Source organism: Cynocephalus volans, chromosome 11 (genome assembly GCF_027409185.1).
Source record: "Cynocephalus volans isolate mCynVol1 chromosome 11, mCynVol1.pri, whole genome shotgun sequence".
Taxonomy (NCBI): Eukaryota; Metazoa; Chordata; class Mammalia; order Dermoptera; family Cynocephalidae; genus Cynocephalus; species Cynocephalus volans.
In genome coordinates this window covers 61447840-61461876 of record NC_084470.1, presented here as the reverse complement: position 1 = coordinate 61461876, position 14037 = coordinate 61447840, and the positions used below count along the sequence as shown (strand labels likewise).

General features: G+C 44.8%; 1 pseudogene; it reads left to right on the top strand.

Moving 5' to 3' along the window:
* The first annotated feature begins 2044 nt into the window (after positions 1–2044).
* LOC134390103 (large proline-rich protein BAG6-like) lies at positions 2045–5757 on the top strand (annotated as a pseudogene).
* Positions 5758–14037: the final 8280 nt, after the last annotated feature.

Sequence of the window (14037 nt, the reverse complement as noted above, 5' to 3'; positions counted from 1 at the left end):
AATTAATGCCAATCCTTCTCAAACTCTTCCAAAAAATTGAAGAGGAGGGAACACTTCCAAACTTGTTTTACAAGACCAACATTAATTACCCTTATACCAAAGCCAGACAAGGACACTACAAGAAAAGAAATATCCCTGAAGAACATAAATGCAAAAACCCTCAACAAAATATTAGCAAACTGAAATCAACAGCACATTAAAAAAATCATACACCATGACCAAGTGGAATTTAGCCTTTGGATGCAAAGATGGTTTAACATACACAAATCAATAAATGTAGTACACTATATTAACAGAATGAAGAATAAAAATCATATGATTATCTCAATTGATGCAGAAAAAAGCATTTGATGAAATTTTACATCCTTTCATGATAAAAACTCTCATACAACTAGGTATAGAAGGAAAGTGCCTCAACATAATAAAGGCCATATATGACAAATGCACAGCTAACATCTACACAATGGTAAAAGTTGAAAGCTTTTTCTCTAAGATTAGGAATAAGAAAAGGATGCCCACTCTCACCACTTCTGTTCAATACAGTTCTGGAGGTCCTAGCTAGTGCAATTAGCCAAGAAAAAGAAATAAAATGCACTCAAATCACAAAAGGAGACGTAAAATAGTCTCTGTTCACATAATACATGATCTTATATATAGAAAATCCTAAAGACTCCACCAAAAAACTGTTAGAGTTAATAAATTTAGTAAACTTGCAGGACACAAAATCAGCATAGAAAAATCAGTAACATTTCTATATACTGACAACAAACTATCCAAAAAAGAAATCAAGAACACAATCTCATTTACAGTAGCATCAAAACAAAAATACTTAGGAATAAATTTAAGTAAGGGGGTGAAAGACTTGTACACTGAGAACTCCAAAACATTAGTTAAAGAAATTGAAGAAAAAGAAATAAATGGAAAGATGACCCACATTCATAGATTAGAAGAATTAATATTGTTAAAATGTTAAATACTACCCAAAATGATCTACAGATTAATTGCAATCTGTATCAAAATTCCAATGGCCTTTTTTACAGAAATAGAAAAAACAATCTTAAAATTTGTATGGAACCACAAAAGACTCTGAATAGCCAAAGCAATCTTGAGCATCACACTACCTTATTTTAAACTATTATACAAAGCAAAGGTAATCAAAACAGCATGGTACTAGAATAAAAACAGACTTACAGACCAATGGAACAGAATAGAGAACTGTATTAGTCAGGGTTCTCCAGACAGACAGAACCAATAGGACTTGTTTATAAACATAAGAGAGAAGATTAGGGGAATTAGCTCATTGTGAAGAGGAGTCCCACAATAGACCATCTGCAAACTGGATGCTGGTAGCATGGCTCAGTCCAAGTCTGAAGGTCTCAGAACCAGGGAAGCCAATGGTGCCATTGGTGTAAGTCCTGGAACCCAAAGTTGAAGAGTCTCGAGCTCTGATGTCCACATATAGTAGAGCAGAGCATATCCAAGCTCCAGCATATAGAGAGATTGGTATTTTTTCTATATTTTTGTTCTGTCTGGGCTCCCAGCAGATTGGATCTTTCCCACCCCTTCCCCTCAGCATGTGGATGATAATCTCTTCTGGGAACACCCTCATGGACACACCTAAAAAGATAGCTTTACCAAGTTTCTCGATATTCCTTAATCAAGTTGACACCTGGAATTATCCATTACAAGTCTACCCCTTCTCAACTTGGTGTCCATACTTACCTGCTTAAATCATACTTGATGGTCCCCCAGATGATGGCAGTGGTGGCTCCTCCCATGCTTATCTTCTTCCTAATCTTAGACTGTAGTGGTGGCTCATCAGGGTTCTGGGCTCCCTCCCCTCTAGGCTGGCCAGTGCCTGTCTGACCCCGAGGAACTCACTATTTGGGGCCATGGACTTTCTTGTTGTGCCACACAAAAGTAAAGCTTAGAGACCTGGGGGGAACTGGAAGTACCACATCGAGATCCCCAAATACTATTGGGGAACTGAAGTGGCTGTCAGTAGAAGGTTGAGGGAGACCACAAGTGACGAGGGCTGTCAGCTATGGAGCCCAATGGTAATACCAGTACTGCTATGGAGGAGCCTGACAACCTGGAGGTGTTGGTGAAGACCCTGAACTCTCAGACTCAGACTGTTATCATGGGAGCTCAGATGAGTGCAAAGGGGTTTAAGGAGCAAATTGTTGCCACTGTGAGCATCCCTTCCGAGAAACAATGGCTCATCTACCGGGGTGAGATCTGCAAAATGATAACAAGATCCAGTAATACAATGTTGGGGGAAACGTTATTCATCTGGTGGAACGACCCCTCCTCAGATTCAGTTCCTTTCTAGGGTATCTTCTTGTTGGAGTTAGCAGGACTGAAGATATGTTGGGACCTAAAACTGCACAGGCTGTAGGCAAATTTTTAAAAAATTGTTTTTGTTCTTGACATTCATTTCTCTGAGTTCCCTCTTTCCCCATGGTTATTTGATATTTTGAACCTTGGCTATGAGGCAAGATGGCATTATTTACATGAATGTAAAGTTTCTTTCTAGTCATCCTGAAGCTGCAGACTTGCATGTACTACCCAGATCCTGAGATAACAGCAAAGATAAGAGCAGAAACCAGACGGAGTCTTGGCAAGATTCTGCACCTCAGACTTTGCCTGAAGCCGTCACTGCTCACATGCTCTTCCCTCCTGTCTCCTGCTTTTCATTTCCCACATTCTATTCCCTCATCCCCTTCTTTAAAAACCCCTCAGTAAACCTGAGTCTTTGAGATAGATTTAGTCTGGCCATTGTCTTTTGGGTTTACCAGAGAGATGGATTAGCCTAACATCTCTCCTCAGGTCATTAGTATTCCTGAATAAAAGCTGACTTCCATTTTCATCAACATTTGACTTTTGGGTTGTTTATTTTTGTTTGGAGGCAGGCAGCTGGACTTGGAGGGCCAGTACCAAATTTGGGGGAGCCTCAGCCAGGAGTTGAGTGAGCCCTATAACATTGTGGGACAGGGTCTTCCTCAGCTACCCATGGGGGGAGCACACCCACCAGATACTCAGGGGCCTGGGGCTTCTGTTCATGACCAGAATGCCAACAGCTATGTCATGGTTGGAACCTTCAGTCTTCCTACTGAGCCCTGCATATGGCTGGTGATGGCTCAGCACATGATCAAGAATATACAAACTTTACTATCCTTGATGGAGATGGGGGTCCCCAAGCACAGCACAGTCAGCTACCCCCACAGATGCTGACTGTGGCCCTGGAGCCAGTAGCCTTGAGCTCTCAAACATCAGAACCAGTGAAAAGTGAAGCACTTCCTCAGGAGCCCATGGAGGAAGAAGCGGAGGAACATGCCCCAGCCCAGAGCTCACCCCTTCTGGCCCAGCCCCAGTGGGGCTAACACCCATCCCAGAGACAAATGCGCCCAACCATCCTTCACCTGCAGAATACGTTGAGGTACTCCAGGAGCTGCAATGGCTGGAGAGCCACCTCCAGCCCTTCCTGCAGGGCTACTATGAGGTTCTGGGTGTGGCTGAACCACAGGCTACAACAACAATCACTAGGGCCAGGAGGAGGACCTGAGGTTGATCAACTTGGTGGGGGAGAGCCTGAGACTGCTGGGCAGCACCTCTGTGGTGCTAACCTGTGCTGTAGCCTGGCCTGTGTGCCCCCACAACACCTGCATGTGGTCTGGCCCATGTCTCACTACACCACCTCTATGATGCTCCAGCCGGCAGCCATTCCCATCCAGATCAATGTGGGGACCAATGTGACCATGATGGGTAATGGGACTTGGCCATTCCTCCCACCCGAACTCCCAATGTGGAGGCACCTCCTCCTGGTCCTGGTTAGGCCTCACCCCTCGCACCATCTTCTACACTGTTGAGTGCTCAACTGAGGAGGTTCCACTCCTGGGGCCAGCTCCACCTCCAGCCACCAGCCACCCAAGGGTCATCCAGATTTCCCACCAAAGCGTGGAACACGTGGTCATGATGTATATGAACATTCAAGATTCTGGCACACAACCTGGTGGTGTTCTGAGTGCTCTCCTGGTCATGGCCGGACTCTGGGACAGCAAGTGTTAGGCTTCCTGACAGCTCCAACCCACGTGGTGATTGCTTGTCCCACCCCTCTACAGTCTCAGCCTTCCCATCTTAGGGGGCCCTCATCCTCTGAGGTTCTACAGGGTGCTGGGTTGGGTACCACTGCTTCATTGGCGCAGATGGTGAGCAGCCTTGTGGGGCAGCTTCTTATGCAGTCTGTCCTTGTGGCTCAGGGGACACTAGGAATGGCTCTACCTCCAGCTCCTGCCACTGCTTCATCCAGTGCTGGCACCACCAACACAGCTACTAAAGCTGGCCCTGCCCCCGGAGGGCCTGCCCAGCCTCCACCCCTTTAGCCCCCCACAGCCGATCTTCAGTTCTCTCAGCTCTTGGGTAACCTGTTGGGAACTGCAGGGCCGGGAGCTGGAGGGCCTGGCATGGCTTCTCCCACTATCACCATGGCAATGCCTGGTGTGCCTGCCTTTCTCCAGGGCATGATTGACTTCTTGCAGACAACACAGATGGCTCCTCCACTCCCTCCAAAACCTCTACTCCCACTCCCTGTCCCAGAGCAGGAGGCCATGCCCCCACCAGGGTCCCCTTCCAGTGGTACAGGGAATCCCAGAGGCCTGGGTCCTGAGAACCTGTCAAAAGAGTATTTTACCTCAGTGATGCAGGGTGTGCTGAGTTCCCTGCTGGGATCCGTGTGGGCTTGGGCTGGCAGGAGCGAAAGTATCACTCCCTTTATACAATACCTCAGTGGATCCAGCAACACCTTTGAGCCTAGGGCTGATAGAGCCCTCAGATTCCTTGGGGCCCCATTCTATCTCCTGTGCCAGAACTTCTCCATGGTGGGCGTGGTGATGCTTCTCCATTGGCATTTCCATCCACTGCAGCGGCTTCTTCCCCAGCTGCAATCCTTCTTCCACCAGCACTACCTGGGTGGCCTGGAGCCCACACCTGGTAACATCTGGATGGCAACCCACACATTGATCACAGAGCTAAAAGAACACATGGGGGAGAATATTTCTATGGTGCAGGTTCAGCCAGGTGTGGACATCATCTGGACCAATGTGGAATTTCTCCAAGAGCAATTTAATAGCATTGAGGCTCACATGCTGCACTGCACAGACAGTGGATTTGGAGCCTGATTGCTGGAGTTGTGTAACAAGGGCCTTTTGAATGCCTGACCCTGAACCTGCACTGCATGGGGGACAGCAGATAGAGCTTGCTGCTGTCATCAATTGCCGAATTTGTCATAGGTCTCACGAGGCCATATCCTGAGGTCCACCTCCTGCTCCTGAGGGGAGCTCCTGAGATGAATAAGGTGAAGCTTCAGCTGAGACAGAACCTTAGGCAGCTGCAGCTCCCCCAGAAAGGGTCCCTATTATGCCGCAGGATATTCAAGAGCCAGTGGAAGGTGAAAACGCAGCCCCCTCTGAGCAACACCTACCTTAGTGGTATGCCTGCCAAGAGACGCAAGAGCATGCAAGGTGAGGGCCCCCAGCAGCTTCTCTCAGTGGCCATGAGCTGTGCAGCTCACCTTAGTAGCCAGAGCTCGGCCCCTGATGAGCCTGGAGAGCCTGAGCCAGGACCTGGAGGCACCAGAGGCTCAGGAGAGCTACAGGAAGCAGCTCCAGTCTGATATACAAAAACAACTGCAGAAAGACCCTAACTACAGGCCCCTAGCACTTCCCTAACTCCCACCAGGCCTTTGCTAATGATTCCTAGGTCTTTGCTCTATGATCCTTCCTCTCCAAGGGAAAATTCCCCCCTTTCTTTATTGTATTTAAGAAATAAAAGTCAGATTCTCCTGGCCAAAAAAAAATTATACTTAATCTTCAAATGGGACAATAACATAATAGTTCCACCTAACGTGATGCAACTATTCTGCATACAACCAAAATCTCATTAATCCCTTTCCCAAAAGAGGAGGTAAAGTACTTAGATGATATTTACTCTTCTCCTGATATCCCATAACTTAAATGCTAATACTATGATGTAATGTTAACAATATTTAAATACTGATACAAAGTCAATAAGTCTCATGGTACATGATAAAGAATAAGAGAAACAAAAACAAAGATAATTGCTTAATATATGTGCACTATATATACATAGAGACATATTATTAACACAATAAGAAAGACAATTACAATCCTCATTTCTGTAACTGGTCACATAGCAGAAGCTGGTATTTAGAATTATCTTCTTCTACTACCTGTTCTGTACTCCCTTTGCCTTCAGTGAACACCTCATCTGGTCATGGTTCTTTACCCAGCAGAGGGACACAAACCTTTATCCCTGAAGAGTCTGGACCATTTTTAGTCTTGCCTGGATTGGGTTGTTGTAACTTTCCATTGACCTTAATCACAGGGCATGGTAGTACTAAGAAATGCCTTAAAGGATCTTCTGTATTCTAGATATAATCTTCCTTACCTCCATTGTGAAGTAGTAGTCCAACTTCCCCTAGGTAGTCTGGGTCAATCACCCCAGCCAACACAGTAACTCTGTTCTTAGCCTGTTGACTCAGAGTCATGAAGAGCCCAAAGTGGCAGGGTAGCAGCCTTAACTTCCAGTTTAATGGGATCATTTTGTGTCTCCTGATGTAAGCATTCCTCCCTCTGGAACCAAGACCTCTAGACCAGCAAAGCATAAAGTCACAGGGATAGGAAGCAAAAATTTTGCCAGTGAGTCACTAAGGATAATGGTGAGTGGTGCCACTTCCGTTTCCACCCCTTGATTCCTGGATCTGTGAATCCTAGCTATGGGAGAAACGGTACCATATATTGTGCATTGGTTTAGAACATATACAGCCTTCTGGAGAACCTTGCCTCAGCCCTGCAGGGTATTGTCACCTAGCTGGTGCTATAATTGTGACTTCAAAAGGTGATTCCACTGTTCTATCAGATCAGCTGCTTCAGGATGATGGGGAACATGGTAAGACCAGTGAATTCCATGAGCACGAGCCCATTGCTACACTTCTTTGGCTGTTAAGTGAGTTCCTTGGTCAGAAGCAACACTGTGTGGAATACCAAGGTGGTGAATAAGGCATTCCATGAGTCCACAGATGGAAGTTTTGGCAGAAGCTTTTCATGCCAGGAAGGCAAATCCATATCCAGAGTAAGCACCTATTCCAGTAAGAACAAAGCACTGTCGCTTCCATGATGGGAGCATTCCAATGTAATCAACCTGCCACCAGGTAACTGGCTGATCCCCCCGAGGAATGGTGCCATATCAGGGGCTCAGTGTTGGTCTCTGCTGCTCAGTGTTGGTCTGTTGGGCACTCAGTTATGGCCATAGCCAAGTTGGTCTTGGTGAGTGGACGTCCATGTTGCTGAGCCCACGCATAACCTCCATCGCTGTCCATAAGGCCCACCAGAAGCAGTTTGCTTTCAGCTGGCAAGGCCAGCAATACACCTTCACTGTCCTACCTCAGGAATACATCAACTCTCCAGCCTTATGTCACAACTTACTTTGTAGGGAACTTGATTGCCTTTCCCTTCCACAAGACATTACGCTGGTCTATTACACTGATGATGATGACATTATGCTGATTGGACCTAGTGAGCATGAAGTAGCAACTACTCCGGACTTATTGGTAAGATGTTTGCGTGTCAGAGGACAGGAAATAAATCCAACTAAAGGTGTCTTCTACCTCAGTTAATTTCTAGGGGTCCAATGGTGTGGATGGAGCATGTCGAGATATTCCTTCTAAAGTGAAGAATAAATCCACATATTTATAGTAAATCTATCTTCAACAAAGTTGCACAAAATGGGGAAAAGACAGTCTCTTCAATAAATGGTGTTGAGAAGACTGGATATTCACATGCAGAAGAATGAAACTGGATCCTTATCTCACATCATATACAAAAATCAATTCAGAATGGATTACAGACTTAAATGTAAGACCTGAAATGTAAAACTATTAGAAGAAAACATAGGTGACAATCTTCCTGGCACTGGTAGAATTTTTTTTAATATGACATCAAAAGCACAGGCAACAAGAGCAAAAATAAACAAATGGGATGGCAACAAACTCAAAAGCTACTGCACAGTAAAGCAAACAATCAACAAGATGAAGAGACCACCTATGGAATGTGCAAACCATACATCTGAAAAAGGGCTAATATTCATAATATATAAGGAACCCAAACAACATAATAGCAAATAACCCAATTATAAGGTGGGCAGAGAACATTTCTCAAATGAATACATACAAATGGCCCACAGGTATATGAAAATGTGCTCAACGTTACTAATTATCAAGGGAATGCTAATGAAAACCACAGTGAGATATTACCTCACACCTGTCAGAATGGCTATTATCAAAAAGACAAAAGTTACATATTGATGAAGATGTGAGAAAAGAGATTCTTTAAACACTGTTTGTGGAAATATAAATTGGTACAGCCCCTATGAAAAACAGTACGGACGTTCCTGAAAAAATTAAAAATAGAACTACCATAAACGAGACTCCTTCAAAAAGATCATGGAAAAATAGAATTAAAACATAATAGGAATCTTTCCATGAACTTTTCGAAGACCCCTCATAATATGATCCAGCAAATCCATTTCTCAGTACATATCCAAAGGAAATGAAATCAGTACACTGAAGAGTGATATGCACCCCCATGTTCCTGGCAACATTATTCACAATAGCCAAGATACGAAAACAACCTAGGTGTCCATCAACAGATGAGTGGATTTCTTAAATGTCGTATATATACGTGTGTGTGTGTGTGTGTGTGTGTGTGTGTGTGTGTGTGTGTGTGTGTGTGTGTATACAAAATGGAATATTATTCAACCTAAAATGGAAAGATATCCTATCATTTGCTACAACATGCGAAATAAGCCAGGCAGAGAAAGATACATACTGCATGATCTCATTTATATGTGGGATCTTAAAAAGTCAAAACTTGTAGAAGCAGAGAGTAGAATGATGATTGCCAGAGCCTTGGGGTAGGGGGCAGGAATGGACAGATGTTGGTCAAAGGGCACAAAGTTTTAGTTAGACAGAATGAATAAGTTCTGATCCAGTTCTGGTCAAGAAGATGGAATAGATGGTCCCCAGTGTCACTCTCTCCCACAAATCAACCAATTTAGAACTATAAAAATGTTAACAACAGCCAAGCTGGGGCCGCGAGAGCTCGGGGAAGAGGAGGAGAGACCTATGGAGTTCGTGAAGGCGAGAGAAGCCGTGATGAGAGTAAGAAAAAACTGCTCAGAGAATTTCAGGCCACAGCCTCTTTAAGACTGGAACTGCTGAGTGCAGGAAGCAGGAACCGGTAGAAGCCACAGCTGTGCCCTTCACATGGGGTTACTTGGAGGTGGCAGGGGAGAACAGGACCTTGGTGGCCCCCAGAACAGCAGGACCACTAATAGGGTTCCCGTGGATCCACACAGGAGCGAGGAGCCAGAACAGCTGAAAAAAGGAGCCATTCAGAGGCCGCGCAGGACCACTCAGAGGAGACTGCTCAGGAATATAGAATTGCATGGGGTGCAATTTGATGAAGACTCAGGCCCAGATCAGAATTTCTACACAACCTGGGTGCACCAAGTCTCTGAAGAGCTGGAAGTACCTATAAGGTCAACCATTAAAACCTGAGCTGCACAAAAAGCCTTCCCTAGGGAACCAGCAGCAAAGCAGAAATTTAACTTAATCACACAGCTCAAGAACTGGTTCCCACAGGAAGTTCCCCCATGTTAGAAGTAAGCAAAGGACAAAAAATTAGTTCTGGCCCAGGCACACCACCAGCAACTCAGGGCCCTGCCTAGGGCCCCACCTGGGGCCCGGGGCATCCAGCCAGGGACCGGAAACCCCACCCACAACCAGGCACACCCCCAGTGCCAAGGAACATTCCAAAATCATCTCTTCCGTGTGGGTGGCCCAGCACAGCCACCATAGTAACCACGGCTGCCGAAAAAGTGTTTTGACATCACAATCACCACGCAGATGGTTCACCAGCCACTGGAGTGCATTGACACAAGGAGAGTCACCAGCAGAAAAGAAGAGGATGTCTCTCTCCACAAAGCCCATTCCAGAGTGACAGAAGAAGCATCTGCTCTATGATAATATTGGGGGACCTGAACACACCTCTCAGCATTGGACAGATCATCTAGGCAACAAATCAACAGAGTAACCATTACTATTTCAGAGGTAGAGAAGAAATCCAGGGTTATCAGTGGTGGGAGTGGGGAGGGAGAGGCGATAGGGAGAGATTGGACAGGGGGCATAAAGAATAAGCAGAGTTTGTAATAATACACATACTAGTAATATTGATTTGATCAACATATGTCAATATTAAATCCCAAAAATATGTATAATCAATTATGATGCAATAAAAATAAATTAATTTTTTTAAAAAAATGAATAAGTTCTGGAGATCTATTGTACAGCATGGTAACTATAGTTTATAATAATATATTGTATACTTGAAAATTGCCCAGAGAGATCTTAAATGTTCTCACCACACACCAAAAAATAAATAAATAAATAAATAAAGATAACTGTGAGGTGATGAAGAATTGTTCAAATGGTAAATTTTATATTATGTATAATTTATCACAATTTTAAAAATCAATTGTATTTTTATACACTAGCAACAAAAAACTGGAAAAAGAAATGATACTTTAAAAATCATGTCCAATAGCATCAAAAAACCAGATGCCTAAGAATAAATTTAACATAATAACTATAAGACTCCTATACTGAAAACTACAAAAGATTGTTGAGAGAAATTAAAAAGGCTGAAATAAATGAAAGATATGCCAAATTCATTAACTGCATGACAATATTGTTAAGATTGTAATTTTCCTCAAATTAATTTATATATTCAGTGCAATCCCAAATAAAATTCCAGCAGATTGGTTTTTTGTAAAACTTGAAAGACTGATTCTAAAATTTGTATTGAAATGCAAGGGACCTAAAACAACCAAGACAATCTTGAAAAAAGAAAAAGCATAAAGGTGGAGGGCTTGCCATCACTGATCTCAAGAATATAAAGTTATAATAATTAAGACAGTGTGGTGTTCGTTAGGATAAAAAAAAGTAGATCAATGTGACACAACAGAATCCAGAAATAGAACCACCCATTTACGGTCAACTGATTTAAGGCAAAATTGGTGATATAATTCAATGCAGTAAAAGAGAACCTTTTCTCACATCACAGGCCAGGCCAGCCTGTGGCTCACTTGGGAGGGTGCGGTGCTGATAACACCAAGGCCGCGGGTTCGGATCCAATATAGGGATGACCGGTTAACTCACTGGCTGAGCGTGGTGCTGACAACACCAAGCCAAGGGTTGAGATCCCCTTACTGGTCATCTTTTAAAAGGAAAAAAAAAAAAAAGAGAGAGCCTTTTCAACAAATGATGCTGGAACAACTGAATATTCATATAGGTAGAAATTAACATTGACCACAATCTCACACCACACACAAAAATTAATTCGAGAAGGACCAAAGACCTAAATGTAAACGCTAAAACTATAAAGTGTCTAGAAAAACTCAGAAGAGTGACATACATGAAAATGGCAGAGTAGGTAGCTTCCAAGTCCCCTCACTCAACAGGTGAGCTTACATCCCCGGCCTGCCCTGCTCCCATGGTTGAATAGCGCTGCTGCCATGTGTAAATGACAGGCTGTACAGTCCACAGTCAGGACCAGGAGCATCACGTGTTGGGTCCTGGGACCTGCTTGGATCAGTGGAGCCTCCGCTTTCCCTATTCACTTTGCAAGAAGGTTGACAACAGGTCAAACTCTCCTCAGATCCCCTGAGACTGAAGGACTGTTTACCCTCTAAATGTCACTGCAGCTCTTTTCTTAAACTTAGAGAAATCTTTCAGAGGAAAAATATCTTTTGTGGTGAAGAAATGCATGTGAAGTCAAGACTTTCTTCAGTTTTACTTCAGATTCATTTTCTTCAATTAGAGGCAAGTAAAATTAAATCTTCACTAAAAAAAAAATAGACATATGGTATGGTCCCATTTTTATGAAAGTATTTCTATCTCTTTTCCTATTTGTAAAAATGCATAGAAATATGTCTAGGGTGCTGTACCAGAAATGTTAATGACGGTTATATTCGAATGATGAAACTTGAAGTAATACTTTTATTTTCTTTTCATACTCTTCTGCAAGGCTTAAACCGTTTATAGGGAGCACGTACTGTTATTGCGGTAAGAATTAAGTAATTTTTCTTTAAAAAAAAAAACGAAAAACCCTGACATCTTGGCAAGAGCTCTCAGGGTTTAAAGCTTCCATGTTTTACTTTCCTCTTCTTCCTCCCACGTCTTCCCCCACCCCAGCCTCTTCCCTGTTCCTCTCCCCTCCCTTCCCCCACCTTTTCTCCTTGCACTGCTTTCCGCAGATCTAGCCTCTCTGCCCCAGGCTGAGAATGTCCCATCTCTTGGTGCTTAACCCCCCACTGGCCTGAGGAGGTAGGAGTGGTGGGCTCCTTTCCTCTTTCTGCTGGAATTTTGGGTGGGTCACATTTTCAGAGTGTTTTGAGACCCTCAATGATTCCTCCTGTCCCCTCTCTCTCTCATGAACCCCCACACCAGGAGAGGAGGCAAGAGCAGCCAGGGTGGGGTAGGGCGGTGGAGGGAGGCCCGAATGCGGCTCTGAGCGATGATCACCCACAAGACTCTGGGGTGTGGAAGAGCTTGACTCTTATTCCCAGCTCCATGTCATCCCCTCAGCTTCATTTTTTGTCCCCAGCACCTTTGCCCAACACATCATCAGCTTCCTCTTGGATTTCGATGTTCTATCTTAAGAGTCTACTCCTGAACAGGGATTAAATATGGGAAGGCCTCCTGCATCGGAGCTGCCCTTGTGACATGACTGCTCCCTTCCTCCCCCCAACCCCATGCCAGGACTCGGGGAGCAGAAAGCAGAGGGGCCTGAACCAGGCTCACCCAAGCCAGGGAATCATGGTTGAGTAAGAGAAGACAGGCTGAGAGCAACCCTGTAGTTTTCACAGGACCAATGCCAGAGACAGGTGAAAGGATGGCAGTGGGGCTGGAAAGGTCTTTGAACAAAGCCACGGTGCCCCATAGTAAACTCTGTCTACCATAGCAAAGCAACCTGGTATTACAGTCATGGACAGTCAATTCACCAAGATGTGTGGCTCCCTGGGGTGAGAGAGAATCCCAAATGCTGGGCATCTCTGGTCCTTAGTCCCCAAAAGGGGTGGGGCTCTGCTTTGAGGACTTCAAGTCTAACATAAGAAGACCCAGGAGGGACCCCTGCACCCCTATCCTTTTCCCAGGCAGAGATGTCAGGGCTTCATGGGACACAGATCGTGTTATTGGAAAAGAGAAGATCCAGAGACATAAACCCAGGCCACTCAGGAGTGGGAGGGTGTCTTGGGGTGGGGGGAGCTGGAGGGGCCTGGTCTTAGTAGCATATGGTAAGGATTGAGAGTTGGGGAGTAAAGTCCAAGATTCATTGTCCAAAACACTGCAGGGGGGGGTCATATAATATGGGGTTGGGGGTCATGGACTGAGGGTTGGAAATGCTGAGCAAACATGACAAAAAACAAGAAGGCTGCTCGCACAAGTGCAGGACAGGGAAGAGAGGAGGCAGGGGAAGGTGAAAGGTGTGGTGGGCAGATGCGAGGACTGGTCCTCGGGAATTCTTTGCCCCTTTCTTGCACCCCTCCCCTGACCCCCAGACCCCTGACTCTTCCCCCTAGATAGGTGGCAGGGATAGAGTCAGATTCTTTACCAAATACCCTTTGTACATTTTTAGCTGTCAACCATGTTCATTCATTACTCCTATTTTTTTTTTCTGGATTTTAAGGAAAATGACCCTAAGCTATGGGAAGAAGGGTTGCTTTTGGGGTGCAAGGGGATTAGAGCCCCATCTTGGCTTGTCCAGGGCCTAGGGAGGGTGGGCAAATGTTCCCCATCCAGTTTGGCAGGAAGGCCCAGAAAAAACAGCTCTGGAGGTCTGCACCAAGGCCTGAATTATTTGGGGCCAGGGAGCTGGAAGAGAGATCACCCCAATAGGGTTG